Genomic DNA, 26,532 nt, shown 5'->3' with positions numbered 1-26,532 from the left:
ACCATTTTTACTTTCACTGAGCCATATCTTCATTTGGTTTTCCTCCTAAATCACTGCAAATGCAGCAGCCACAATATCACACGAGTAAGAGCAGAGAAAACTCACCTGAGACGGCTCAGTGAAGACAGTTTCTTCTGATCCATACTGAAGGGCTGAAAACACTCTCACTGACTTCACCAGAGTAGATCAAGGCCTAAGGTTTGTGCCATGTTCAGGAGCTAGTCAATGAATTATTTTCAAACTAAGGATGGGAAATACTAGCTGTACCCTGAATGAGCCTGCTGTATTGAAGGATGAAAGGGAAACAGTGACTTACACAAAGAATGGGTTTGCAACAGTAGAAACCACCTAAGCCTGTAGATTTAATTTTGTGCAGTTTTCTACTAGAAATAACAGAAAATGCAGAGAAGGCATAAGCCCCTCCCACCGCCAAATTCAGATGGTTTTATAGTTATTTGGCACATGTGGCTCTATGTGAATTTAATAAACCTGTGCTTAGTGGTCTCACGTGGCTACAGAACTGCCCAGTCCATTTGGGATACATGCATGAAGGACTCCATAAAATCCTTGCAGTCCTTCATTGATCTTTTTCCTGTTTCTATTTAATAACTTCTGTTAATTTATGTGATGACAAACTTCAGATACGGACAATTGCTCGCTACCTGCCATTAGTCATTGCAAGAGTATTTGAATGTCTGATCAGCCTTGAGCATATGGTTAAGAGCAGTATTTGGGGTATTCTAGTTTTTCTAGACTCACTGCTTTTTGCAGGTACCTCCGTCAGCCTGCGTTTCAGCTGCAGACAAGGAATTTTGTCTGTATTTGCTGAAGTCATTTTGTAAATCTTTTATTTGTCTTTCACATCACTGTAGACAACACTTGAAAAAGCTCTGTTGGGTCTAAGAGGATGCAGTACTAGGTGCATTGTTAGAGCTAATTTTAGTCCAGGCCAAACTGATTCAAAATGGAAATGGGGAATAAAGCAATCCTTCATTCCTGCTCACTAATCCTGTACAACTCCTGACATTTGGTAAAAGGATAATATTATAGAAAACATAATATTATCTACCTCATGCATAGGAAACATCCAGCATAACAGGACTTTCTCACATAATCTGGATTAGGCCCAACATACAGAAGATGGTACAAAGGCTTTATAAAAGTACAGTGTAACAACAGGTGAACAAAACCAAGGGGCTGATATTTTTTCTGAGTGCTATCTAGCATTTTCAATCAAATAAATTACCTCAGCTGCAGTGTTACCCACTAAGCATGGTGCTGAGGGGTCCCCTGGGGGGCCACACCTGTGTGTAGCATCTGGCTATGCTGATGAGGTCATTATCACCTGCAGCTGCTGGTCCTCCCACCTCCAGCTTGTCCTTGCCTGGCTGCACTCACCTGTCAGCAGCTGAAGAGAACTTTCCTCCTGCTCTGTCTGTGGGATACTTGTGGTTTTGGCCTACACAAGCTCTGCTCTTTCATGGCTGCAGGATGGTAGCTGCTTCTCTGTCAAGGTAGGAGCCAGTGGGCTGAGCTAGCCTTTGTGTACACAGCTAGGTTTGGGGAGAGAGCAGGAAAACAGTGCTGTATCTTTGACTTAAACATGAGAAAAGTTATGACTTGACTGCATTTGTTTACAATTTATGAGGTTTAACATACAGTGCATTTGGATGTGCTGGGGGTTATACTTACGCTATCAGGCTTGTAATTGTTTGATCTGTTAAAATATTTAAATCTTTTTTAAGGACTAGCTACAAAAGACTCTCTGCTTTCAGCTGAGCTACAGTGGTGGTGTCTTAAACCCAAGTCAGTATGCCCCAGTGAACAACTTCTGTGAAAAACTTGCTTTCTCTTGGAGTACCCTAAGAAGGGTGGCTCTTTAATATGTAGGAGGGAGGTAGTGTGTGTTTGTTGGTGGGGTTTTGTTCGGTGTTTTGTTCACACACACCCCCTCTCCCCATCCTTCCATGTTCATAATGGAGGACTGAGTGAGAGAGATGTGTTTGCAATGTGAGTTAGCTGTGGTTAGGGCAGAAAGGCCTCTCTTGTCTAATTGAAAGAGTATGGAAGCACTATGGCTGAAAAAGCAGTTGTCAGTTATTTTTACTATTCTTGTTTTCTAGCTGAAGGTTTTTTCCTGCATAGTAACCATAAACACAATTTTAAATGGCTTAAGTTTCTATCAAAACAAAATATGAACAGTTTGCACCTATTTATTGCTTCTATACTCTACTTTGCAGAAGTACTAAGAGGTGGCAATTCTAGTCTAACAAGCTCAACTAGGTATGATGATGGATTGGTTTCTAGAAGGTCTTGAATTGTGTTAATGGCATTCTTGGCAAAATATTAAAACACTTATTACATGTTATTTATAAATAAATAGTAAATATATACAAGCACTTGTTAATATTTTCTTCCTCTGCATTCATTGCTTATCAAATGGACCATTACTGGTTTTTGTTTGTGGTCATTTTTAATGTGAAAATTATTTCGGTAGTCTAAAATTTAATAATAGCTTTAGTGAAGCTGTTAAAATCAACAGAATGTGTATTTAATGGCTTTTGGGGATCCAGGTCAGAACAGCTAAAGCTTTGGTACAGAACCAGTGCTAATGTGGATTTGTATTAAAAGCTTATTTTAAGACACCTTCAAAAATAATGTGCTATAAAGAGAATTGGTAGGTGCACGTTTAGGCAGTGTTTGAGTTTTGAACTTCAGTATTTAACCTATATATATATTTTAATAATAAACTGAGGTTTCTTTATAACAAAGTTCTCTTTATAATAAAAGCTTTCCTCATTAGCACTTTAACATTCCCCTCCTCCTATGCTATAGAAAACACGAATCTAAACTGCTTCTGTTTTAAAAAACAAATGACAAAAATAAACAAAGGGCAGACTTAAAATACAATCCTAGCACCTTGTGCTAGATCTGTGGTTCTGTTGTATCCTGTTCTTTCCTTTCTATTGAGAATTATTTTAGAGCTTTTCTTCTTTTTTATCTCTTTTCTTAACATAAGTATCTACCACTATTTTTTTTTATCCCCCCAGAGGAAAAGCCAATGCCAAGCTGATGTATAATTACAAATACGCCTCACAGTGTTCCATTAAGACTGTATTTCATTTAAAAAAAAATCTCAAAATCCCAAAGCTATCAGAGTTAATGATGTTTGACGCCTGCTGATTGAAATTATGACTAACAGAATAATAGCTGTTACATGTACTTATTTAGGCTGTCATCTCGTGTAATCAGGTATAAGATACGCATTTAACTTTGACCATGGCAGTTCCTTGGTGATCAACTGTGTATGTTAAAGCATTGTGATATTTTGGAAAAAATATTTGTAACAACAGTCTTTTAAGATGAATTGCCTATTGATTCCCAGCCTCTTTTTCCTAGCACCCAGATTGAAGAGAAGCATAATGGAAAAGCTAAGGAAATTAATGTGTATATATAAGCAAAATAAGTAAAAACTAGTGACATTTTTCATTATCTTATCACGGAAGAACCCATGTCGAGTTTCTCTGAACAGGAATGTGCTAGAGAAGCTCCTTGCTGTCCCTCACACACTCAGGGTCTTCTCTCTGGTCTCTCTCAAACTCGACATTGTCCTTCTAATACCTTGTAGTTATATTACCATTGACTCTCATCTCGCTTAAACCAAAACTAGAGAGAGAAAGCTGAGATCACGGACAGATGGTGACTATTTGAGCAGTACCCTGGGGGGGGCAAGGTGAGCTTGTGTGGGACACAGCTGTAAATGTTTCCAGCACTTTCAAGAGATGCAGTAAGGTGCGGTGTCAGGAACTGAGACATCCTTAGCACTTAGTGACCCTGGAAATCCCTGTGATGACATTTTAGATGTCAGTGCTCAAATTCTGCTTCAAACTTACTTTAGTGATGTGTGTTCTCCTTCCTTTTGTTGCACTATGTTTTAAATGCCTTTTTGTGTTTTGGGGGGTTGATGAAACTCTGGTTGTGTTTCTCTGTTTATTTCTCTGGTAAAATTGGGCTTTAGAGTGCTTACCAAAGCACAGAAGAACGCATTGAGATGCTGACAGCTGCGGTATGAATTATAATAGTTTTGTTATCTCGTTAGCAGGGCACCAAGTGTGTTTTGGCTTCTGCCCTAAAATTTTTAAACCTTGTTTACACTTTGCTTTGGATGCCAGTAGTGTGCCAGTGTGTTCATACAGCCAACACACTCTCTTAAGGCTCAGGGAAGGCTTCACGACATACCTGAGATGCGGTGCCAGTCCCATCTCCAGCAGCAGGGGCCCGGTAGCACCAGGAGGCATTTGCTTTCGGGAACCTGCCTGTAGTTCAGTGTTTTTATGTGCAGAGGAGGGATACATGGGACTAAGCAGGGATGATCTGAATCACTGATCTTGGGCCCTAAAAACTACAGACAACCATGCAGTTGATGTCTGTGATGCAGACAGAACGGCAACTTAATTTTCTGCTTTTTCCTTGCTTTTACATAATTGCTCACAAAAATAGTTTCATCTTTGTCTTGATGACCTCTTATGACAGTGAAACAGGGTTAACTCGCAAGATCCTACTACTGCACAGGTACCACTTAAAGAAGGATAAAAGAACATTGTAACGGATGATGGAAAATAGCTGAGAAGAGGGTTTACTGGAGAACAATTTCAAGGGCTGAATTTATTCTGTTTGGCAGGAAAGAAGAAACAGTCAAAATGGACAATACAGAACAATGAAGGTCAGAGAAGAGAATTTTGCTATATCAGCATCCTTCGATGCTTTAATGAGCATTTTTTGATTATTCATCTAATTATATAATATCTTAAACTGATTTTACTTGCAAATATAGTCCCCATTCCTGAGTCAAATGTGCCAGAGGACTCTGCAGTTCTTCTTTTCCACAATATTTCATTACTCTATTAAAGTAATTTTAATAGTGGCCTTTACTTTTACAATAAATCCCAGGCATAAATTATATACTCAGAATGTAAAAGACATTATTTGTGAATATGGAGATGATGATGATATAGACAAATTTTTTCTCCAAAAAAAGCGGGTATGAGTAGTGACTTTCAGGGACTGAGTTAATCAAGTACTTGAATCTGTACTGGATCAGGATCTGGTCTGGTGCTGCCCGTTACTTTTTACTGAGATTTAAGGTGTACAAGAGGCTTACTTTTCTTTAGTACCCCTGACATTGCTGGTAGTCAAGCCCAGTGCTTCCCAAACAGAAGCTTGGTTCTCAGCTGACCTTAATTTCCAGTACTATGTGTGTGTGTGTCCCACCTCAAGGCCTGAGGACTTAACACACTAACCTGATGTAAAATGCTGTTCTGCAGGAGCTTAGCTCAGCTTTGGGTTTGTACCTCCAACTCAGCAATTAAAGAGCAATTGGTGCTTGATCTCAGGAATATGACTGTCTTAAGGGAAGATGAAGTGCTTGTATCTGGTGTTGATGGTGCTCTGTTTCAACTGGCAGCTGACATTTAGACATCTATAGGTTGTCTCTCACAAATTAATTCTGGGCTATCGTCCTCATCGGTATTTTTTTCTTTATTTTTTTAAAATCCAGACTAATTACCTTAGCTAACATTCTCTTCCAGGTTAGAAAAATCTTAACTAGGATGATTATCTAGTTCTATTAATTGTGGGCAGTCTCCTTTGTGCACAGCCAGTAAGAGGGTTGTAGTGAAGCTGCAACCCAAAACAAGTCAGTGATTAAGAGCCAGTATCCTTGAAATCGGCCTTTCTGCTCCCTGAAATTGCGGTTTCCCTGTTATATGCTGAGATGCTGCCCCCTTCCCCAGCATCAATCACGCTAGTGATTCGAGACATGGACTTGCAAGCGTAGCTAGTGATATACAGAATCTTTCTGAAATCATTACTGCTATGTTAGCTTTTGTTGATGGAAGGCCAATATTTCTGCTTTCCCTCAGAAATTATTATCAGATGGAAGAAATAAATCACAAGAGAAATTTTTACATCAAAGCTGCTGAAGCCAGCTGTTATGTGGAATTCAGAGAATATCTACTTCTGTGGCATGGCAGTGAAAGCTGTTTTATCCAAATGCTATGGTAGTTTGAAAAGACAATTACAGAATCATTAGCTCAGATTTTCAGCTGTTTGATTTATTTTCTGGTAGGTAGTTAGTAGATAAATGAAGTAGCAAGCAGCTTGTAAATCCCTGGCCTTTTGGAACTTACCTCTGATGCACATAAACATGACTGTAACTTAGAGAAACTATGCCTTGGTTAGTGGTTTTCACATTTGGATCATCTTTGCCCAGTCTTACAGCTTATTCCTTGTTTTTGTTACCCTGTTTAAATCTGATAGTTGAGTAGCTAGGAGTACCTAGCTTCTGCAATCTCCCCAGCAATGCAAAAGTGCTTTGAAGTCACCTTAATCGTGCTCCTGAGGATTTCCAAAGAGCAGTTATAAGGTCTATTCCATCCTCTTCTCTCTGTGGAGGGAAGTGCTCCCAGCTCTGTCTGAGCTGAAGTGTTGGTGTTTTATAGCTCTGGGATCAGGGAGGACTGGGGTTCTGGCTGGCTGAGCAGGGCCTTGCAATCCTGGAGGGAGAAGGAAGAGGCCTTTATCCCCCAAAATGATGGTACATCCACTGAAAAAAGTGGACGTAAACACTCCTTCTGCATCACAGGTACAGTGGATTGATCTAGCTTTTGTTTTTCCATATATGGCAATTCTTTTCAGGTGAAGTCATTTTAGATCTTCAAGGTATTAGACTAGCATCCTTAAGCTCCTAGACTGCAGTCTGATGTTAATAGTAGCTGCAGTATCTCTTATCCAAGAAGCAAGAGTTGTGTATGCAGTGCAAGTTACCTTTATAAATGGAAGAGTTCTGCCAATTTGAGTTTATCCTTAGCATTTAATAGATGTCCCCAAACAAAAGGAGATCTCTCAGGCCTTGTGCAGAATCATGCCGTTGTTAATAATAGTAGTCTTGGGCTCTCTGAAGACCTTCTTGTAACCCTACAGAGCAAAACTGATTCTGCAAGTCCTTTGTATGGATTGCTTTCTTTCACTGTGCTCCATGGCTGCAGCCAACAGGTTTTAAGATTGGAAAAAATGTCATCAGGATGCAATTACGTGTGGTACAAATATAGTAGTAGTAGTAGTATAGGAGATGTAGTAGTATAGGAGGAGGTATAAAAAAAAAAACAACTGAAAAACCAACCTGTCGGATTCCTGAAATAGTCAAACTAAAGGAGTTAAATATCTCAGAATGAGGACTAAGAATGTTTTTCTTGATTAAACTGTATCCATTGTTCTTCTGTGGTGTAAATTATATTTCTGCATTTCAGTGTGTTTAGTGTCAGCGCGGTTGCATGCTATTGATGTTTATTTTTGTCCCATTTCCCATCAAGTAAGAGCAGCTACAGTCTGAAATCTTGAAATATCCTTGCTGTCATCTTTAGGTAGTAGCACACTTTGCAGTATAGGGAATTTCTTGGTTGTGAGCTTAAAATCAATTATTTGAGTGAGCAGTATTAACCTGAGGATTATATTCAAAGTAAAAGTGTGTATAAAATAGTGTTTTTAGAGATAAAGTAGTTGGTACATGGCTTCAAGTAATTCTCTTTAAAATGATACATGAGTGTGTGTGTGGATTTTGTTGACTGTTTTGTGTTGATCTGTTTGGAGATCTATATTATCGGAAGAGTTGCACTGTGTGGATTACGTAGAATTAAATTATATCCACTTCTGTGGCAGAAACTACCGGCAATGAGAGTGACCCTTTCCTCTAGCTGATATTAAAAATGTTCTTTGATATGATAGGGATTATGCAAATACTGTGACTTTTATAAAAGCTTGAAAGTAGGTGAGATTCTGCTGCTGTGGCTGAGAAAATATATTATTTAACATAAGAAAATATGCCTGGCACTATTAAGAAGATTGGTTGGCTTGAATTCATTTGAATTCTTTATCGTGACAGTTTGTGCTACTAATGAGGTGCTGTTGGGGGTGAAAGCCGTTTTGAAGGCTTGCATCATCAGCCATTTTGCATGGTAATGAATCCCCTTAAAGCCTAGGGCCATAGAATTTGCCTTTCCCTCTTTCATTGAATGAGACCCCTCGCTAGGGCAGAAGCTGCAATTACAGAGCTTTGCCTGAAGGGACTCAACTATATTGTACACTTACCTTGCGGGTGTGGAGTTGGAATAAAACCACTTTGGTGGGAGGGGGGAATGCATATACTCTTTCATTCTCAAGTTACTCAGGATTTTTCAACCACTTAACTTCAAAGTAAATGCATGAGAAGATACTTTAAGTATATATATATCGTGCAATATCATTCACGCCATGCCATCTTTTCTCCCAAAGCCATTCTGCTTCTAGCTTGTATGCTCATATGGCACACCCAGCACATGCGGGTCAAAAAAGCTGGGTTCCTTTGCTTTCTGAGTAATGCCTTCCTTTCTCAGCTGTTTCCCTATATTGTTTCCTCCAGCATAATACAGTGTGGCAGAGTGTGGTCCTAAAAGAAAAGTCTTTTCCCTACACTCCTAGTCAGTATACCATGCAAAAAACAGATAGATATTTAATCACTTGTCAAGCTTGTCTGCTAGGCTGTCATGTTTAACTCTTAAATCAAAATGGGTTTTGGGGGTTTGTGAAGTTTTTTGTTTGTTTGTTTGTTTTTTTACCCTCACACTAACAAAACTCAGGCTTTGCAAAGCAAGGGATATGTGATGGCTCTGCATAGCACTAACGCTAGCAAAAGCAGCTCTCAGGAATGTGAAAGGAAAAAAATCTTTGGCATTGGATTACAGCAGCACCGTCACAGTGATCTGTATTGCTCATTATGTCTTTTAATATTCCCTCTGAATGCACCAGATATGGTAACTGAAAAGTGAAATGAGCACAAAGCAGCATCTTGCACTACACTGTGCCCACAAGCACCAGCCTGAGCCTGCAAGCTGTTGTCTTTTCCCTCCTGAGACGTTAACATGAACCGCAGTGGATCATCAGGTCACTCAGCACCTGGTCAGAGGCAGGCCACCTTCCCCTGCATCCCACTGAAAGCCAGTAAATGAATGATGCTGCTCACATTTTTATTTTTTTTTTTAACTTTATTTTCTATATAACATGAACAGGACACGGATTTCAGTGCCTTTTTGTCTAAAAGTGGGGCAACGACTTTTTGAGCTCGCCTTATGATGTGATTTGCAGGCTGATTCACTTGCTTCTATTTCTACATAAAAGATGTGAATGAACTACCTGACATAATTAAGGCCTTGGGTATGGATATCCAGACTAAAGAGGCCTTCAGGGTTACTGCAGCTGAGCTGTAGCATTTAGAGAGTGTTGTGCTGTGTCAGCACCTGAGATTTTATTATCAGCTGGTATCATTTGATTCTGCTGCATTTATTTCACCAGGACTCTACAGATGTCTGCAAAAGGATACCTGGCCCTAGGTGTTAAACAAACAAAAATCTGTTTTCTGATCAAGATATGCTGCTGAAGTATCTATTTTTTTACCTCCCATTTCCAGTTTCAAGGTTGGTTTCTATTCCTTACAAAATCTCATCATAAATTCTCTCTCTGCTTTTCTGCCTTTTCATGGAGAGCAGGAGCTTTATTTTTTATTTTTAAACACAGCTATCACATTGCCTATATAGAAATGAATTGATTAAAGAATGTTTTTAAAAGAATCAGTGTTTTCCTCTAAGCAGGAAGCAGATCAAGAAACATGCAAGTATTCTTCATAAATATAATTCAATTGAAGTGGGGGGAAAAGGGGCAGGAAATCAATCAGCCACATACAATAAATGGTACAGAAAGGCATCCATACCAGGAACTCACAACAACTTTCAGCTCAGATGGATGAACAAAGTCAAGCCATAATTTAGCCCCTAAATCTTACCGGATGTTGGTAGAGATAAAAGGTGAACCAAATACTTATATATAATCTGTGCTTGAGCAGAGTAAGGTTTACAGCTGAAAATACAGTTTTGAGATGGGTTGCAGTGAGGCTCCAAAGAAACCCCAGACCTTCAGCTTTTCTGTAGAAACCTTGTCAATGCAAAATCAGTATCTGTTGATCTGCAAACCTGAAGCTTCTGGTTGCTTCATTTTCTCTAGCTAGAAAAATCTTCTAATGTTCCTTAAATCATGGAAAAACTTAATGCAGTTTTCCCTGGATTGGAGGAGGTTGTGATTAACTCTATCAGAGACCTACTTGCCCCTAATGTAAAAGCACACAGTTGCTCTCCAATGAAATTCCAGGTTTGGGTTGTTTTTTGTTCTGGGTTTTTTTTGTGGTGGTAAAAATTATTTATTTGCTTTGTGAATTGCTTTTGAATTCCTGAGCTTCACATTTTGTCCACGTAGCACTAGATTTGAATGAGTATGTCTCCCTTGATAACAAAAATAAGGGAAATTATTGTTCCTAGCTGCAAGTCCCTTTGTTCAGAAGTGCTTTTTAATTGTGAGGGGCTTCCACTGAATCGAAGATAGTTTGTATTAATCTCTGTGTGGAACAGCTAATCATGTTTAATATTCAACTTTCCCTATCATTGAACTGCCAGAACCATCAGGGAGAAACATGAAGTCTGGTTGGAGCAGCTGAGTTCAGCTGGGCAACCATTAGAAAGCTAAAAACAAACAAACAAACAAAATCCCCGAAAGTCAGGGGGACCAAGAGCATTGCCATCTACATAGCTTCTTCCTCAAAAGTGCAAATGAAATATCTGTTTATGGTACAAAAACAACAATGTGGAGAGTAATGAAACCTTGTGAAGACACAGCTGATTTTCTTCCTAACTGAGGAACAGAAGGACTAGAGTAATTTTTCCTAGTCCTGCTTGCCTCAGGGTGGAGGGGTGGAATGGCTACCTGTTTCCATGGAGATGCTTTTTTAGCAGGAGGACTTGGCCTAGCATGTCTCTGAAGCAGTAAAGAAGCCGATTTCCTTCACTGCTCTTGGAAGGACATAGCGGGTAAAGGGGTAGTTTTCATCCTAAAGCTTGAAGGGGCTTGGGGTGTTTAAAAGTCATTAGCAGATTGGGATTTTACAGTTTAACTTGCAGAAGTCATAAATATGCCTTCACATTTGGAGCTGCAAAAAATCTTAAGTGTGAATTTTCATAACAATCCTGTGGCCTTATAAAACAAGGGAAATGCAGCAGATCAGAAGAGTCTTCCTTCAAGTGTGTAATGAAAGTGGCTTGTTGGCTTGGGATTTCTGGGAACGTAGTCTTGAAGTCAAGGCCCTTAGCAGAAGAGAGGTAGACAGCAACTTAAAGGATAGGTAGATTGTAGCAGCTTTTGTTAAAGGCATTGCTGATCTTAAGGTTCTCTTAAAACTTCTGGTCCTTGCATCTTACAAAACTAACAGGGCAATCGGATTGTTAAAATGCATTGAAACAAAAGGAGGAAGATTTCCCTTGTCTTCAGTATGAAATACCTGTGGCCGTGATCTTTTTACAGTAAATTATTTCAAATTAAGGACTTTCCTGGATGTGAGATGATGTTATTGATGAAACTTGAGTCTGCTCCCACGGAAATTAATGGAAGTCTTTATATTGGCATTAGTTAAGAGTAAGATCAGGCTAATGAAGCTAGTAATTTGCTCTTATGTTTGCAAAATAAATCAAAGCCAAAATTTGGATGGGTTTTTCAAGGGGATAGCATTCTGGAAATCCACCGATCCTCCGTGCTAAACTTGAAATTCTTTCCCCAGAATAGGTATAAGAGAAGTAAGAGAAAAAATTCGAGTTTATTTTGGGAGGGAAGATAGGGAGGGGTTGGAAGCAGCTTATAGACACAGAGTGCTTCCACTGGCAACAGCTTGCCTAACTATTTCTAACTGATTGGGCTTGAGGCAGAAACTCCATGTTAGGCATTTAAGCCCAAAAGTCTTAAATGAGGAGAATATCAATCGTAGACGACGTAGGCACTTTATCATGCCTGAGAGCATTAATAACTGGCAGAGATATCTAGGCAAGGTTCTGCCTAAATATAGCAGCTCTTTAGTGCACAGTATTCAGGTTTTCCATGTCAGGATAAACCCAAACAAAAACAGCCCCCAAAGGAATCGGTTCAACTTCAAAATACTTATTTTCCATCTTGTACTAATTTATGTGGCCACATTTGTGCTGCCCTAAACAAAAGTTCAATTTCAACCATCTTTCAGTAACTTTCAAAAATCCTTAAGTAGCATCTTTTTCAGGATATTGTAGCAAGAATGAGTACTTCACAGTGCTTCAGACTCCATCCAGTGTCATCTTTTCTCAAGTAATAATGCAGGCATGTTTTCAAGGACTACACTTCCAAATCTTCCATTTTTAAAAGAAGTAATTACCAACAAGAACTATATCAGAGAGATCCATTCTTCCTCTTTAATTATTTAGAAGAGAGACTACCATCAGCAGGGGCCTAAGCATAGACCCAGCAATCACATAGCAATTGCTAGGTCCAGTATCTACTGTGGTTTGTTTGCAATAAACAAGGCTTGAACACTATGAATTAGTGTGTTCAGACACAGATATGTCTGCAGGATGTTCAGGACAACTTTTAATAGGATGTGACCCCTTCTGCCTAGGCAATGAAGCTGTTTCAGCTGCCAGTAAAAAGAAAGCCACTCTCGGAATATGGTATAATTTCACTTGCATCTGACAAGAAGACTTTATTCTTGGGAGGTCTGTTCCCTTCTCCTTAACTTCTTCTTGCTAAATTTTTTGTCTTTGCAAGCTAGTCTATCTTAAGTCCCTGATCCCAGTGAGGTGACAAGTTTGCAGCTGTGATTTATATAGCTATAGAGCTGCAGTCAGTTCAAGAGATGCGTACTTATTGTCTCTTGTGGGGATGAGCAACACCAGGAAAAGGAGGGTTTTATTAGACAAATCATGGCAGAGTTTGTATTTGGAAAATGGGTCAGAAATTTATGATAAACACCTCTAAGTATAAACTATAAGAAAGCCCTAATTTGAAAGGGGGTATACAGGTCTAAATTTTGTGGTACAAACTAGCATCTAGTTGAAGCAGGGTTAATAGTGTCAAGATGATATTTGCATTAGCTAGCTAATTATTTAATTCATTTACATGGTAAACATCTGATTTTTATGTTAATTGGGCATATTTCTGGCAAGGAAAAAACTAACATCTGACAGTGACACTTAGTGTCATTTGAATCTGTCTAATGTTGAAGTAATAATTTCCATTCTTCTACTAGGGCAGGCTGAAAACAGAAGTATTCAGATTCTTTGCAGTTTGGTAGCGATTTGCCCCTCTTCATCCATGTTCCACAATTGCAAGGCAGAGACAGGCAGAACTCGCTCTGCTTTGTCTGGTAGCCCCATGCCACCACTGTCATTTCATTCTCTTCTAATGCTGAAATACAAGGATACGCTCTTTCTTCTCACCTTCCCCCTGCTGTCCATTTTGCACACTCTTGTCAGCTAGAAGGGAAGGATTTAAAAAAAAAACACCTAACCAACAAACAAAAAAACAACAACCAAAAACCCAAGCTGTCTAATTTGCCAAAAACCATAACTTAATGATTGTGTTTTGGCTGGCTTACTAGACTTGGGGTTTACATCACATTATTTTAAAGCAATTCCTCAGCCTTTGCTAAAATGTAAACTTGGTGGACATCTCAGGAATATAGAGCTCCCTCCTTTTAGTAATTGAATGGCAACAAACCCATTGCTTTTGCTGCCACTTTCATAAGAAGAAAATAGAACAAGGTAGCTAGCATGTAGGTTTATTTGCAGGGCATGAGCTGCAGAGAAAGATTAGTTGATCTGAAAGCCTGAGACACATAAATGATGGATGATTTTAATCTCTGATGCTTTGGTTCAGCAAGGCACTTACACATGTGACTAACCTTAAATACCTTGGACAAAATCATTACTCCACAGAAGTCAATATAATTGAGCTCTGGTTCCTTCAGCACAGGCAGTATATCATCCATTGCATGCACTAGTGTTCCTCGCCAAACAGCGGCCTAAATGTATCACACTGGAAGAAGTGTACTTTGTGTTGTAAATTGGTGTGTATATGGAGAGATTTATCTACACTCTGATCTATTGGGAGGAAGAGAATTCTTGTAGTTTATGATGTCTTAAAAGGTTATGAATATTCTTTCAGCAAACAGTAGGTAAGAAGGTTATGAATATTCTTTCAGCAAACAGTAGGTAAGGGCCATTGGTGCTGTAAATGAGCTTTTTTTTCATTGATTTTGATAGGTCTGTGCCAGTTTGCTGAAGGACAAGATAATCTTTTGAATTTTCCCCTGCCTCTTCGCTTCTTACTTTTCCCAAAAGCTACTCAGAGCAACCAGTGGGAACAGCAGAGCCTGAATTATGCCTGTGGCATAGACGCAGCCCATGAGCTGGTGACAACACAGCCTCTAGCCGCAGGGCCAAGTAGGAGGATGGTGGTGTTAACCCACAAAACAAGCAGGGTCTTGGGAGATCTGCAGTCCACTTCTTTCTGTATCAACCAGTGCCACTGACTCAGCCCTTGGTATCTTAGTCACAATACCAAGCTGGACACCTGTTTTCTGACTTGGAAAAGTTGGTTTTGGGGGCAGTAGGACTCATAAATGTGTTTGAAATCCAGAGGCATGAGGCATGTCCTAAGCATGCAGGATGATGCAAATACCAGCATTCTTTCATTAACTAAAAGAAAGTATTCTAGAAAAAGGATATATGAAGTCTTACCTCTCTCCCAGGTAGAAGTGCTTATCTACAACTTGACTTATATGTGTCGGAGAATTACAGTTTAGAGCTATTGCTTCTTAACACCTCATTTGTCTTTCTGGTTATGGGCAATTGGATTACTCTCTCTTAAAGCAGACAATGGCATTGTCTACTTTTATATAATGACCTGAAGGATGCACTGAGAAAGTGGGAGCCTTGAAGCTCTCTCTCTTTTTTGCATCTCTAGAAGTGTGTCTTACAGGCACTACAAGAAATCTTCTCTTGCCACCATGCTGCAAGGAGTACAAGAGTAGAGAGGACAAATGAGAGAGCTGGACTAAGAATACAGGAACATAACTCTATATTCCGTTGACAAGGGACTTGCCAGGAGGGAAGCAGTCCTGGGTTCTGGACTCGTAACAGCTAGCATTGGCCTAAGTGCACTTACTGCGTTAAAACTGAAATGACAGGAGTGGAGGTAAAGTGATGTTGATGCTAGCAACTCTGGAAAACCCACCCAAAAGGGACATTTGCATTGCATACAAAATATGCATAGTTTGAGACAGTGATTTAGACAACTAAGAAGCTTCATTTTTGAGCTCGCATTTACTGTTGAGTTATTGACTGTATCTATACCTCACTGAATAGAGCTCCAGCTAGAATAATTTGTTTGCTATTGACAAGTACTGAGGTTGAAGTAAATTAATTTAGTCAAGCTCATCGATTTTTCACCACTTATGAAGAAGTGAGGTAACATTATCTAGATACTGCAATCGCAAGCCTTCTCTTGAAGGGTCGTGTTCTGCTTTCTCTGAAGGTAATTCAAGAAAGATAGCTGTATTTGCTGAATTTTCCCAAAGAGGAGCCAGTTCTGACACTGCACTTAATTTAAGGGTGACTTTTTCTGAAGGCTTAAACTTTTTTGGAAATCATGGAGATTACACAATCTCAACAGAACGAGCAGTCAGTCTGTGAGTAAAACACTAGGAGCAGGTGTTTTACAGCTTCAAGGGATATTTCTGTTGTCTCTTGCCTAGAAATACGGTGTAACTGGAACTACAGGATGGAATTAATCTCAACATGTCTAAGAGAAACACTGCTCATAAATTAAGACTTACAAGCCTACAGTATCTTTCTAGTTAGAACATGCCTTAGGGCTGTAGGAGGTTAGATAAGGTATCCATGGGTAGACAGGGGTCCAGCATAGAAGGGAAATGGCTGGTGCTTTACTGAGTGCCTCTTCCTATGGGGAAGGAAGGCCTTAACTCTAAGGATGTCGTGTTCCCATCACTATCTTTTGTTGAATGATGCCACTAGATTGATCCTTCTCCTGCAGTTCACTTTGATACACCAGAGTAAGTGTTTTTCTGCTGTGATGTGAAATGCAGTCAAATTCTCTGAGCAGAATTCAATAAATTGGTTTCCTGCTTTATTTATACCCCAGTGCTGTGTAGCTTTTGCTCTCAAAAAGCCAGCCTCTTTCCTTACTTCTACCCCGAAATCCTCCTGGTCATGCTATTTTAGTGATAAAATAGATCCATTATTTGACTATAGATATCTTAATTACTGTTATTCTTGATTGGTCTAGTTCTTTTCATTATTACTCTTCTGAGTGGGATTAAAATTAGCCAGATATTGAGTAGTTCCTATATCAATAAAGATGGAGATACATTTATGTACAGAATAAATGCAGCTTTGCCCAAATAATAAATCAGTGGAACAGCCATGCAAGCTAAGCATGTGTGAGTGGTTAATGCCAAGGACTTAGGGACCCATTAGGACCATGAGTGCTAAATAACTTTAGATGACTTTCTGATTGATATTCACTAATCATAAACAGTCAGGTTAATTTCAGCTTACATTATTTTTTTCCAATCAGCATGAATAAATTAAAGCAGTTATTTATCTCATTTGTGTGCAACTTTATTAAGAGAAAAATCAAAGAACCATAATGTAGATTGTATAGAGTATACGGAAAATGGTCTTGTTAATTAGTTCATTTTATATGTGAGAAACTATCAAAAATGGTTGTTGCATCTGGAGTTATTAGAAAGGCCAGTCTCTGTTCTGCATCAGCCCCATTCATATACAAGTGTTTATTACTTTATTTGCGTTACTTTGTAAGCATTCCTAGAGCATCATATGGTTTCATGGTTTAGTACCTACCTACGGTGTAGATCTCTGACACACTCTTTAGCCCTCATCTGTCAATAAAATGACTAGTCTAGGCAGCGTGGTCATACTTTAATTGATTATTCAAAAAAAACCCAAACCCTTTTGTGATAAGGGTGATGTAACTGCAATTACCTCTTAGTTAAGTGTGGAAAAGGTATGAGAACTACCCACTCATATAGCTAAAAGTTTGACATGTAGCTGAGAATTATTATAGTGTATGGTGTAATTACAACGTAGTTAAGATGCATGGATTTCTAACATGAAAAGTACTTCATATATCAAGTGGCAATAATAAATGAATCAGTCATATAAGCTTTCCAATTTCATTACTCGTACTGTATCAAACCCCAGAGTTTCCAACATTATCACTGCTTAGTGCATAACGCACAGCTTCTCCGTGCTCACCTGTTTAAACACAGAACTCTGTAGAACAAACAAATGTACAGGGACACAAGGTGCATTAATAGTTTCAGTGATACTTATACATTAGAAGTGATTTGGGTGCTTCTGATAAACTAATTATTTAAGAGTTTAGGAATAGAAATCCCAGTTTCTTTTTGGAAAGTATTTATCAAAGAATATGTACATTGTAAATGTAATTGCTTTGCCGTTGCTTTCATCTTACAATAAAAGTGTGATCATCTAGAGAGGAAAAAAAGCCAATCAGCTCAGATTTCTTCAAGAATTTTGTATTTGCGTATATAAAGACACAACTTCTACCTTTAGCTTTTATAGGTGATACTAAGAAATGGTTTCCATCATAGGTGGATTCTAAAGATTATATAAGTTTAACTCTTGCAGCTAGGAAAAACAGGGTTTTTTTCACAAGCAAAACCAATTTTGTACAAGTGTGAAGAAAAAAGAGTCTTGTCCTCTGGTGCCAAGGCTGGAAATGAAAATATTCTCCCTTTGCACAAGACAGTAAGTGCTGGGCTGTTCACGCTCTTGTTGCTGGTAGGGAATCTCTTCTCTCAGCTGTCTTTGCAGGCTGCCAGTATTGCTGCTGCAATAGAGAGGTCTGACCAAATTTATTTTGAAGGCAATTCGCTCACTTTGACTCTGTCAAACAGTACCAAAAGTTTTATCCTGAAAGCTTGCAGGGTTAGGTTAATTTAGGCAGAGTTGCAAAGCTTGGGGTGCACAGGGGGTGACTGTGCGAGGGAGCACACAAGTCATTTCCGGCTTTCCCCAAATTGTAACTGTGGGAAGATATCCCTTACTACTTGCAGTAATGCAGAAGCACTCTTCAGCCACTCTTACTTCAGGGTTTTGGAGGCATTTTATAAACAAGTGATACCTGCTTGCCTGCCAGCAGTTTTCTTTGCAGTAATACAAAAAATAATCAATTTATGCCAATTTGAATGTGGATTTAGAGCACAAGGGCTCCAAATAAATAATCAAGCAAATTAGAACAAAGACTGATTAGAACACAGAACACGTGTGCAATCAGATCCAAATGCTCTCTGCTCGATGGGCAAAGAGATCAGATCAATAATATTGTGCTGCAGGAAAAAAAAAAAGAGTTTGAATCATAAAGCAACTGAAAACTTGACAGACTAACTTTTCTTCACCACTTTGTCCCCTTCTATAGTGAACAGGGACAGCATAGAGCTCCCATACCCAGGTGCACTGGATGGAAACATATATACAGAAGGGGAGTTATCTAAGTGTGGGTGTCTCCCAGTCTAAATTGTGTCTACCAGAAGCCATGTTGTAGAGAGACAATTCATATGGCATCAGGAATAAGCTGTTTACCATTTTATTTAGAAAAAGGGCATGACCTGCTCAGTTTTCCCATTTGTCTTTGAAGATACAAAAGTTGTAATCTTAGTCTGCTCCAGAGATTTCTCTGAAACTTATTCATACTGTTAGCTTTCTGGACAACACCACCACATTCCTTCTGTATTTGAGACACATAAATCTTCAAGAGCTATTGGTGGACCAGTATAATAATTCAGTAGTTGCTGAAAGAAAGATGGAATGCAAATATTACAACTCCTTGCTACTATAACAGGACATGAGCAAATACATTCCTTTCCCTTGAAATCTCCATTAATTTCTTGATCTGTTTGGGTACAACAGTGAGTTTTAGCCTCCAAACATCAGAAGCACTGACCTTTATATACAAAATAGGCACTTCAGTAATTTTTCATGGTATGTTGTCATCTGTTGTTCAAAGTCCTTTAAAATTATCTTATTATTTGAAAACTTGGGAACTGTCTTTAATGCAAGAAATTGTTAAGAAAATGTTTGAGAACATAGTCCTCCTATTTAGAGATGGGATTTAAGAGGTGAGAGGTCAACTCTTAGTGAAGGATTCTGTGATAGATTTTTGTTGTTGTTTGTTGCTGGAAAAAAAAGCGAGGGGGGGAAGGGGATGGCTAGCTTATACTTTTGATTCCTTTCAGTTAAAATACTACAATATACTTATTTTCAAAGGTACAATATGAGCTTTGTGTTTTGGGGACTATTGGAGGAATTTTTTGCAGCTTGTTCATGTGGGTCCTGTGACCGTAAAACTGTAACAAATTGTTGGTGCAGCCAAGGGCAGGTGTAGTACCCAGTCTCCCGTTGTTTTTTTTACTGGCTAAATTTTAGATTCATGTCATTGTGTTTAGTTGTCTGATTACAAGATGAACCCAGTTTTAAAAAAGCTCTGATTTTATAGGCTAATAATCCAAAAGGAGATAAGAATAACCGTAGCATTGTAGAATATTGTAATTTGAGTTTTATCTGCTGTTACACTTGGAATAGAAACAAAAGCCATCTGCTTTTTAGCTCTTCAATAGATATCCATCATATCACTGGCAATTTTGTTCCATGTGCTCCCAGATGATATGTTTCATCTCACTAAATTCTCTGAAAAAGCACAAAATCAGTAGGTTTTCTTGTCTCAGAAATAGCTATGAGAAGACCGACATAATAAAACAAAATAAATAAATTCAAGGCAATTAAACAAGATGGAAAAACAAAGGAAAAAAACCAACCTAAAGGATCTAGTCAAATTAATATGGCAACTTGAAAAAGCGTAAGTGTGCAATTCAGAGCTACATACAGCCTTCAGTAAGATATTTGAAAACTAAGATTCATTAGGAGGTAGGATTTGGAATTTTATTACCAAAACCCCTGCAAAATAACAAGGAAGGTCTCTTCCTATACCTATCTGCTTTGAACTACTGAAGGAACTTTCTGCTCTGCCTATTTTGCTGTTAGGTCATAACTATTCAATATGCCAACATTTTGCGAGGTTTGCAGTAGACTTTATTATCAGAAAACATTTCTTTCCCACTTACTTCAGCTGTTCAGTTATAGCTGTTTTTGATGACCATTTTTGGAGATGGCAGCATCAGTGTTCACTTAGATGTAGTTTAATACATTTGAAAATAAGTGATAATTGGCTTTTCTTGCAGGTCCCCAAGGGCAATTTCTTGTGAGCTTACCTGGAAATTCACTTCTCAAATGGATACTGTATGGTTTTATCTTTTAACAGTCTTGGGTGGGGGGACGGATGGGGGTAAAACTTGATTTCCATGACATTTGCAACTTGGTTTCAGTGCCACGTTGTCCACAAGGGTAAAGTCATGTACTCCTCCAGACTCAACGTGGGAAAGTCTGTGGGGTTGTGCGCACGCTGACATTCACCTGCCAACTTCAAATCTGCGTCTGCAGAATAAAATAGCTCTGCAGTGAATGGATTGGAGTAGGAGTCAGTCTTCTTGTCCAGTGAGAGGTTGTGATTGTTGGGTAGGTTCTTTTGTGGTTTGTGGGGTTTTTTTATTTTTTCTCCTGGGTCCCCCCACTTTCTTCTTTCCTGAATTCCAACAAATAGCTGGCATCTCCTATACTGTCATAAAAAGGAGGAGCAAAATGCAGACAGGGTCAGCCATTTATTGCTTGCATTTTGTGTCTTTAACATCACTTTTAATGGAGTATTTATAAACAAAATGAACTTCAGATGTCAGAAGAAAAAACTTTTAGTTCAGAGCTCTTTTTAAAACAAGGCTGGATTTTTTCCTCATTAATTTTTCCTGGAAAAGGTTGCCATTTCTGTAAAGTAGCCTTTCTTGACAAAAACAATCACAAAAAACAAACTTGAAAAAAATTCTGGCCACTTCTGATAGTGTATTTGTCACACACATGCGAAAAAAAAAAAAAGGGCTATAGGCACACAAGAATGTGTTGCTATGAACTGACAGATTGTGCTCAGTATAAATCAATACATGTTTACATGCTTTGTGTGTCTTCAGTCTGTTTCTGAACTTTAATATATACAAAAGAGTAAATATCAGGATCTGACCATGTGGCTGCTCCTGAGGATTGTGGCCAGGACCAGGCAAGCGATGCACGTTGCTCAGAGCCAGCTGCTTGCCAGCTGCTAACAAAGTTTTCAGATCTCCCTTTTTGGCATCGCCTTTCCTGGAGAGGAATTAAAATTCCTCTTCTCCTTCCTCTGTTGTGAAAGAATAAATTGCTGCTGTCTTCTGGAGCTGTCTTCTTTGGAGATACTCAAAACCCACCTGGATGCGTTCCTGTCCAGCCTGCTCTAGGTGAACCGCCTTTGGCAGGGGTGTTGGACTAGATGATCTCTGAAGGTCCCTTCCAACCCCTGCCATTCTGTGATCTAATTACATAACTCCCTTGGGAATCTCCAGCATACATAAAGGTGACCAAAACTGCAGTGCTCAGTCTAATGCACAGAGAAAAGGATATATAGGATGGAGGTATCTTGGGAGTCTATATAGTGAGCTACAGAGGCTGAATAATGATAATGATGATGTGTGCGTATACTGAAGGTTTCCTTGAGCACTTATTTCTGGCAAAAGTATTCTTTAGCTTTTACAGTGGTCCAAAATAATGTTTCATGGCTATCGTTCTCTTCATAGTCACTGCCTGCCTTTTTTACTGCCCTGGAATTCCCCTGAGCTGAAATGCTGCATGTTTTCCTGCTACACTGTGCACTGGGAAGCTCATCAACTGGGCAGACTACCAAACTGGCAAAAATTTGGAGGTGGGTATCTTTCTCTGTGTTCTCTTCACTATTAAACATGACATAACCTGACTCTCAAAATCAGTAAATGCTTGAATATTAGGTCTGTTGCTTTGCCAGCAACCATGTAGTGAGCTGGGGGAGAGTCTGAAAAGCTGTTACATAGTGCAGTAGAATTACTTTTATTGTCCCTCCTCACCATTTTTCCAGGATCTGTGGAAGGCATAAATGTAACCTTCCTCAGGGCAGTTACCTGTATATTGGTCAGTATTTTAGCAATAGGTCTGCCAGGCAACTTGTTCTTCAGACACTAATTCTTGTCTATAATCTTGTCTCCAGATGCACATTTTATTTTCTTGTCTGAGAACGACTATCCAGTTTCTGATCATTTTTTCTGTGCTTTATTGTTTGGGATCGTATCTATGTTTCATCAATATACAGTTTGATTTATTCTCCAGTTAATTATTGAAGATATTAAATTATATCAGTCAACATGACAAGAAACATTTTTGTATCTATTCTTCCCACTTAAAGTCTATACCCTTCTTTTCCCTTTTAATTAAAAACTTCCAAACGTTATTCTGCAACACACTAATACTTTGATCAGGGAACGTGTTCCCAGATTCCATACATGATAATTTCATCGTTATAAGCAGCTGCTTAAATTTTAGTCAAATTAAGAGTGTCTTTCTCCTTCTCCCTTTTTCCCCTCTGCCTCATCAAGCAGTTGTTTCCCCCATTCGTATTTTTTTTCCAAATAAAGCAATTTGGGTTACTGCCACAATTGCTTCACTTTGAACGTACATTACTCAGGATTGAGCATTGCAAAACACTTCCACTAATATCTCCTGCTATTGATTTATTTTTATAAAAACTTTCAGCTTCTGCCAAACACAAGAGGGACTATAACTGGAACACAGGTTCACAGAAGTGTTAGAGGTAGAAGTATCCATGGAAACAAACTTTACTGCAGATGTTCAGATATTCTTCAGTCATCCCAACCAGAGGTAGAAAACAGTATTGGGTAACCTGTCTTTTGAAGGCTCGCAGCTACACAGTACAGCTTTAGCTCTGTTTGATGCTGGTCTCTAAGCAAACTATTGGCAGATCAAACAGGTTCCCTTTACAGGACAAATACTGTGGAATAATTGTGGTAAAAATAATAGATCTGGTACCCTGATATGGTCTTTGTAAGGAGAAAAAAAAAAAAAAGGCACTAAACTTTTCCTAAAGGTTTTATTGTCTCAAGTTGCATCATTAACTCTATTTCCTCCCCTCTTGCTCTTTTTTGAAAGCAGCTGTGTTAAATCCTTTCATTAATCTTCAGCATTCCCCCCCCTTCTTGAATCTGAGCTAATCCATAGCAGTGACTGCAGCCAAACCCTGCTTGCCTGAGTCAAGCAGTTCCACTTGCTTCACAGCAATGCAGTTAGGAATATCATAGATGGGATTAGATGGATGAATACATGAGAAACAAGTAGGATTCAACTGCCCAACACAGTTCTCACAATCCAGTCCTCAAGTAATTCTCCCTGAATTTCTAAAAGAGATATCTAAAAGTTCTTGTGTCTTTTTTTTTTTTTACTTTTTTTTCCACCTCTAATTTTCTGCAGGCACTTTGCATCTAAGACAATTTGCAAAGGTCTAACTGCTTACTAGGTGCTCCTCAATGCACATTCTCCTGCAATGAGCTTGCCAACATACAGACAATCCCAAGCTTGATTTTGCAAATCCAAGTCTGCTGCCCCTCCTGAATCTGGCCATGAGTACAGGGTCTTGCTAATTTTATGCCTTCATTTTTAGGCAATTTATGATTCCTAGGAGGAGACAATTTTTTTTAATCTGGACAAAAACTAGACTCTTATTGTAATTTTTGATTATTTTTCTCTGTTGCTGTTCAAGATTAACCTAACCTCAAGCTCAGGTAGAGACTTCTCAAGTTGATAGAAGTTGGCAAAGGGAAATGGGAGTTAAATTGTTGGCCTGGTGTCTACCCCCTCATCCCATTCTCTGGTTCATTCCTTTGTTTTTGTTGCCAAAATAACTGACTATTTATGGAGTAAATTCTATTTAAAATAAGCATTAACCAGATAACATTTAACTTCAGACACAAGAACGGAAAATATTATATTCTATATTGAGGAATATCTGTAATTTATGGATATTAAAACCACAGTTACTTTTTTTATAAAGACATCAAATATGCTAAAGGCTTCTCTGACAATATAGAATCATAGAATTGTCTAGGTTGGAAGGGACCTTTAAGATCAAGTCCAACCATCAACCTAAATGATAAAAAAACCCATCACTAAACCATGTCACTAAGCTCTATGTCAACCTGTCTTTCGAATATCTCCAGGGATGGTGCCTCAACCACTTCCCTGGGCAGCCGATTCCAGTGCTTAATAACCCTTTCAGTGTAAAAATTTTTCCAAATATACGATCTGAACCTCCCCTGGCGTCATTTCTACTTGTCCTATCGCCTGTGACGTGGGAGAAGAGACCAGCCCCTGCCTCTCTACAACCTCCTTTCAGGTAGTTGCACAGAGCTATAAGGTCTCCCCTCAGTCTTCTTTTCTCTAGGCTGAACAACACCAGCTCCCTCAGCCTCTCCTCATAAGACATACTCTCCAGACCCCTCACCAGCTTCGTTGCCCTTCTCTGGACTCGCTCCAGCACCTCAATGTCTTTGTTGTGGTAAGGGGCCCAAAACTGGACACAGTACTCGAGGTGGGGCCTCACCAGTGCTGAGTACAGGGCGACGATCACCTCTCGAGTCCTACTCACCACCCTGTTCCTGATACAGGCCAGGATGCTGTTGGCCCTCCTGGCCACCTGGGCACACTGCTGGCTCATGTTCAGCTGGCTGTCCACCAACACCCCCAGGTCCTTTTCCGCCAGGCAGCTCTCCAGCCACTCTGCCCCAAGCCTGTAGTGCTGCATGGGATTGTTGTGACCCAAGTGCAGGACTCAGCACTTGGCCTTGTTGAACCTCATCCCGTTGGCCTCAGCACATCGATCCAGCCTGTCCAGATCCCTTTGAAAAGCCTTTCCACCCTCAAGCAGGTTGACATGCCTGCCTACCTTGGTGTTGTCTGCAAACTTACTGAGGGTGCACTCAATTCAGATCGTTGATGAAGATGTTAAAGAGAACTGGCCCCAATACCGAACCCTGGAGGACACCACTCGTGACTGGTCACCAGCTGGATTTAACTCCATTCACCACCACTCTCTGGGCCTGGCCCTCCAGCCAGTTCTTAACCCAGCAAGTTTTTTAACCCATAATTTGTGTTTGTTTTTTTTTTTCCCCACAAATTTCATCTTGTTTGCATCCCTTTCTAGTTTGGTTTTGTGCACAAGTCTAGATGATACGGATTTGTTACACAGTACTTGTGATAAGCTGAGCAAGGATTCACCAGTGAGTCTCCTACAGTGTCACCAGTGATTGCTTTCAGACCTCCTTATAATTGCACGTGGGTTGAGTCCAAAGAGCCACGTTAGACTCTGTTGCTTTCCGGTGGTGCGTTCTTCCAGAACATAACAAGAGGGATTCTTGCCAATTATAGTTGCTCTCTGTAAATGGGACAGTGAAAATTAATGTGATTTGCCTGGTAACAGGTCAAAGATCTTTTTAACTTCATTCTTTCTGTTTAACTTATTGGCTGATAATGCTGGAAATAGGTTCTTTAGAGAGCAATTCTGTATTGTATCTTAATCTATGGCACTTAGATCACATGCTCTGATATAACTACTAAGAAAGGAAACTTTATTTGTTTTTTACTGAGTAAATCTTCATGGTGTCATACTACAGAAACAGTTTTGGCACCAATCTGAGGAAATATCATTCAGTATCCTTTGCTTGATGTTTAAAAACAAACCTTTTTTTACAAAGACAAAAGGAAGAAAAAAGACCCTAGACCCTGTTAATACTAGTTTATATTAATGATTTTTTTACTTTAAAAAAAGTTCTTAAAATGTAACCACAGGCTCTTTATGTCTAAACTAAACAATTATTTTTCTATCAAAGTCTGTCTCCCCCTCAAAATTATTTTCATTTTGCTTTGGAAGTAAAATTTGTTTGGAGATGATCAATTATGACTCCTTAATAGTATTCTGAGACTACTGCAATCTTGTAATTGTCTCCCGTAATGGTGTCCCTGTAGGCCGTGATCATTCAACTGGTAAAACAAATGTGCTCATTTTGACGTTAGGCATGAAATACATTCCTGGGACTTCACTGAGATTAAAAAAATGTCAGCTATGAGCAAGCAGGGAGTACTGCACCTTCCTAACCACTTAACAGCTGAAATGGAGTGGTGCTCCCTGCAGGCATGAACCGGGCTGGTGGGAGTGTTATCAACAGCAGTGGTGTGAGCTGGATGGATTTACATTAGACTGGAGAGTGGATTGGCACTTGGGGGGAACCCAACACATCGGGGAAGGGAGACTGATTGCAGAGCATTACAAATGCATGATAAATGTAATGAATAATTAGATGCATCCCTCAAGGACTGATTTAGACAGCTATAGAAATTGTTCCTAGATAATTCACAACAGTACTGGTTTCATTGGTTTTCTCATAATCTGGTGGGATTGTGAGCAAGCAATTTACATGATAAAGGACTGAGAAACAGCCACTAGAGTCAGCAAAATTATTAGTAATTATTGTCGTAATTAGTAATGGTAATTTCTTGTACTAATGGATCACTCCCCCACCTT

The sequence above is a fragment of the Numenius arquata genome, chromosome 7, assembly GCF_964106895.1.
Source record: "Numenius arquata chromosome 7, bNumArq3.hap1.1, whole genome shotgun sequence".
NCBI lineage: Eukaryota > Metazoa > Chordata > Aves > Charadriiformes > Scolopacidae > Numenius > Numenius arquata.
This window is presented reverse-complemented; position numbering follows the sequence as displayed.